The sequence below is a fragment of the Aquarana catesbeiana genome, linkage group LG01 (genome assembly GCF_042186555.1).
Source record: "Aquarana catesbeiana isolate 2022-GZ linkage group LG01, ASM4218655v1, whole genome shotgun sequence".
Lineage (NCBI taxonomy): Eukaryota > Metazoa > Chordata > Amphibia > Anura > Ranidae > Aquarana > Aquarana catesbeiana.
The window spans coordinates 268,640,807-268,646,028 of NC_133324.1; the positions used below are offsets into that span (position 1 = coordinate 268,640,807).

General features: G+C 46.0%; 1 pseudogene; it reads right to left on the bottom strand.

Moving 5' to 3' along the window:
• Nucleotides 1-3,422: 3,422 nt before the first annotated feature.
• On the bottom strand, nucleotides 3,423-3,815 carry LOC141127845 (small ribosomal subunit protein eS30-like; annotated as a pseudogene).
• Nucleotides 3,816-5,222: the final 1,407 nt, after the last annotated feature.

Here is a 5,222-nt window from a genome sequence, read left to right on the forward strand (position 1 = left end):
ACATATTATGGGCACAGAGGCTGCATATGATGGGCACAGAGGCTACATATGATGGGCACAAGCTGCATATGATGGGCACAGAGGCTGCATATGATGGGCACAGAGGCTGCATATGATAGGCAACAAGCTGCATATGATGGGCACAGAAGCTGCATATGATGGGCACAGAGGCCTCATATGATGGGCACAGATGCTGCATATGATGGGCACAGAGGCTGCATATGATGGGCACAGTGGCTGCATTTTATGGGCACAGTGGCTGCATTTTATGGGGCACAGTGGCTGCATTTGATGGGCACAGTGCCTGCAACTGATGGCACAGTGGCTGCATTTGATGGCACAGCGGCTGCATTTGATGGGCAGATTGGCTGCATTTGATGGGCACAGTGGCTGCAATTAATGGCACAGTGGCTGCAATTGATGGCACAGTGGCTGCATTTGATGGGCACAGTGGCTGCATTTGATGGGCACAGTGGCTGCAATTGATAGCACAGTGAGGCTGCAATTGATGTTTTTTTTTCAGTATTTTTCAGAATTTTTCAGTTTGCGCTCCCAAAAAATTTTGAGCACCAGCCGCCACTGTGTACAGAGTATTTGTTCTTCTATTATTATTTTTTGGGTTTTTAACCCCTTATAGCGCAGTTTGTTCTCCCTTTTGCTATACAGAACATCATACAAAGTGTACAAGTCCAGATTACGTAGCATAAAGAAAAATGTACAGACAGTGGACAAAATGGACAGTGGCGGTGCGTCCATTAAGGTCGCACGGGTGCCGCCCCCTCTCTCCAGCCACCCCTCACTGTGTGGCCACTGTAGTCACCACCTATTCAGGCATCCGTCCCATTTTCGGATGCCGAACACCTGAATTCCAGTGGTGGGGGTGTTTTTTGGAAGCAGCTGATTAGAGCCATAGGTTCTAATAGGCTTCAAAAAAGGTGAATTGCGGTACAAAGGCTACATGTGATGGGCACAGAGGCTGCATATGATGGGCACAGAGGCTGCATATGATGGGCGCAGAGACTGTATATGATGGGCGCAATCTGCATATGATGGGCACAGAGGCTACATATTATGGGCACAGAGGCTGCATATGATGGGCACAGAGGCTACATATGATGGGCACAAGCTGCATATGATGGGCACAGAGGCTGCATATGATGGGCACAGAGGCTGCATATGATAGGCAACAAGCTGCATATGATGGGCACAGAAGCTGCATATGATGGGCACAGAAGCTGTATGATGGGCACAGGCTGCATATGATGGGCACAGAGGCTGCATATGATGGGCACAGAGGCTTCATATGATGGTCACAGATGCTGCATATGATGGGCACAGAGGCTACATATGAGGGGCACAGAAGCTGCATACGATGGACACAGAGGCTGCATATGATGAGAACATTGGCTGCATTTTATGGGCACAGTGGCTGCATTTTATGGGACACAGTGGCTGCATATGATGGGCACAGTGGCTGCATTTGATGGGCACAGTGGCTGCAACTGATGGCACAGTGGTTGCACTTGATGGACGCAGTGGCTGCAATTGATGGCACAATGGCTGCAATTGATGGCACAGTGGCTGCATTTGATGGGCACAGTGGCTGCAATGGATTGCCCAGTGAGGCTGCAATTGATGTTTATTTTTCAGTATTTTTCTGAATTTTTCAATTTGTTTGCGCTCCCCAAAAATTTTGAGCACCAGCCGCCACTGTGTACAGAGTGTTTGTTCTTCTGCCCTTCTCATTTCCTGGGTTTTTAGAACATTGCAGGACTGGCTTCGGCCAATTAGCAGCAGAAAGCCACAAGTCTAAGAGCCCTTGCACACTGGGGCAGGGGCGGGGGCGGGGGCGGCGGTAAAACGCCGCTATTATTAGCGGCGTTTTCCTGTCGGTATTCGGCCGCTAGCGGGGCGGTTTTACCCCCCACTAGCGGCCGAGAAAGGGTTAAATACCACCGCAAAGCGCCTCTGCAGAGGCGCTTTGCCGGCGGTATAGCCGCGCCGTCCCATTGATTTCAATGGGCAGGAGCGGTAAAGGAGCGGTATACACTCCGCTCCTTCACCGCTCCGAAGATGCTGCTGGCAGGACTTTTTTTACCGTCCTGCCAGCGCACCGAGGGCTTTCACACTGGATACACAGCAGCTGCACTTTCAGGTCGGTTTGCAGGCGCTATTATTAGCGCAATAGCGCCTGCAAACCGCCCCAGTGTGCAAGGGCTCTAAGACCCCTTTCCCACCAAGGTGTTTTTGCAGCATTTTAGCGCTAAAAATAACGCTAATAAAACGCTCATAAAACGCACCCCATGCATCTCAATGGACCCTTTCACACTGAGGCATTGCGCTGGTGGGGCGTTGAGAAAAGCATCTTTGGAGCAGCTTTTGGGCGTTGAAAAAAGCGCTTCAAAAACGCCCCTCTCCATTGAAATGAATTGAAAACGCTGTAAAAACGCCTGAATAACGCGTATGATCCACCCTGAGCTGTAGAAAATTCACATGATCTCACAAAAAGGTAAACATGCATGCAGAAAAGAGAGCATCTACAACAACAAGACTGAACTTGTGGGAAGGTCAGAATGATTAAACAGACCATCAAAGTGCCAAAAAAAAAAGTGCCAAAAAAAAGAATTGATCCCAGAAAAATGAAGATTTGAAGTAAAACAAGACATTGCTTCTTACTTTACAAGACACTGCTTGTTTTACACGATCTCACAAAGGATAAACATGCAAGCAGAAAGATAGCATCAATAACACATGCTTCAATAACGCTTGAAAAACGCTGTTAAAACGTCTGCAGCGTTGCGTTAATTTAAACGCTAACGCCCCTAAAACGCTGTAAAAACGCGGTAATAACGCTAAGGAGTTTTAGGGCGTTTTTGAAGCGCCTTAGGCTGAGTACACCTGGGTCAAATATCAGCCAGTATTGGCCAATTCAACAGAAACTGGCCGACATTCGGTAATTAGTGTGTACAGTGGGCTGAAGGAAAAAAACTGACAGATTACCATAGCGATGTTAGCTTGGCCACAAGCACTACTGATTGGATACTGTTTTTCCAGCATGTCCCTTCGACAAAAGCTGATCTGTCTGAAAGACACCTGTACACACTGACCGAATGTCGGCTGGTTTCTATGGAATTGGCCAATATTCGGCCCGTGTGTACCCAGCCTAAGTGGGTCAAACATGTGTAGTTGAAAATTTGTAAAAGCCACCACCACCATGCTTCTGAGAACAAATAATAAAGTATATCATAACTTCCCTAAAATAGCAAGGGACAGTGCTTTTTACAGAAGCTTTACTTTTAATGAAAAAACGTTATGCATTTTCAGTAGAAACAAATGTTCATCTTATAGTAATATATGGTCAAAATCTGTAAATAGAGAAAAGAAAGTGATGGCTGAGCATGTTCTTATGATTCTAAACTCCCTTTTTTTGAAGTTCTACATCTGTTTATTAACCCATTGTGACATTTTAAGAGTTAGCATTGGGTCCCTTCTTTTTGCCAAAAGTGGGCACAACATTAACAAAGCGCCTTTTGTATTATATGTGCCTCTTTGCCCGGCCAGTCTTCTTTTTCTTCTTCTCTAGCTTGGCCACTTTGGGAGTCTGGCCTCGTACTTTTCTGGCACGAGCTAGAGAGCCATGGACTTTACCTCCCAACAGACGAGCAGCAACATCCAAAGTGCTGAGATTACATACTCCACTCGACAGTCTCTAGCCTAGACACCTCAAGGGTATGTAGATTTTGAGCCCTTACAAAAATCTGCATGGCTGCGGCCACTCCGCGTCTCTCAAAATGGAGGAAAGAAAGAGCTCTAAACTCCCTTTAAACTTTGTGTTCAAGAAACTGAAAGTCATTCATTTCTGTGTAAAGTGCTAAAACACATAGTGGCATCTCATTGCACTCAAGAAGCCTGCCAGCACAAATAAGTCTTTTAAAATACACACGAATAAAAAAGTTGTTTCCCAATAGGCTGCGTTTTGTAAATCCATTTGTGCTTGAAAGTTCCACCACTACTTCATGCCCAGAGGGGATTGAAAGCAGTTTCTTGCCCATCTGCCGACAACATAGCGAATGTGCAAGGCCCACGGCATTTAAGAAATTCTAATGCCGCGTACACACGGTCGGACTTTTCGTCTACAAAAGTCCGACAGCCTGTCCGACAGACTTCCGGCGGACTTTCAGCGGACTTGCAGCAGACTTTCTAACGAACGGACTTGCCTACACACGACCACACAAAAGTCCGACGGATTCGTACATGATGACGTACACCGGACTAAAATAAGGAAGTTCATAGCCGGTAGCCAATAGCTGCCCTAGCATGGGTTTTTGTCCGTCGGACTAGCATACAGACGAGCGGACTTCGGGGTCCGTCGTACTTACGACGTAAAGATTTGAAGCATGCTTCAAATCTAAAGTCCGTCGGATTTTAGGCTAAAAAAGTCCGTTGAAAGTCCGGAGAAGCCCACACACGATCGGATTACCAGCCAGCTTTAGTCCGTCAGCGTCCGTTGGACTTTTGTAGACGAAAAGTCCGACCGTGTGTACGCGGCATAATGAATAATTAGCTACATGCAATCTCTTCCCAGACCTTGAAAGATATAACAATGTACAGGACACTCTGTGTCTGTTAGTTAGTTGTAGAAAAAGTGTACTTGATGCCCTGCCAGTTTAAATGAGCTCTTCCACTCAACTGTGTAGAGATCTGCATAGCTGAGCCTCAAGGTGCGAAGAGAAAGCCAGCATATGTGGAGTGTAATTAACATTTTCCGCAGGATGGCAAATGCAGGGATGCACAAAATGCTCATTCATCCCCATGTGTTTTCAGCATTATACATAACTGGCTGGGAATTGGTTAAAATAGAACTCCAGGCTAATGAACAAACCCTCACTAGTCCTTGTTTATGGTCACTGAAAAATGTCAAATATGTTTTCAACTGAGCTTCAACTGTGTAGTCAGCTGTATTTCTTCTTTAGATTCATATTCAGTGTTCTTCTGCAGATTTCAAATCAATTTGAGCTGACAGTGGGAGTGTCTGCATTGGCTGCCTAAATTATCGAAAAGGTGCCAAATAGAGGTGATTGGCAAAGATTAAAACCTGCAGACTCTCTTTTCTCAGTATATGAAAAAAGGATGGGGTGAATGGCGCTCCCTTTTAAGGGGGTATGTGGACTAAATGTGCAACACCAATACTCCTATAGTGAATACCACATAATATAGGAGTG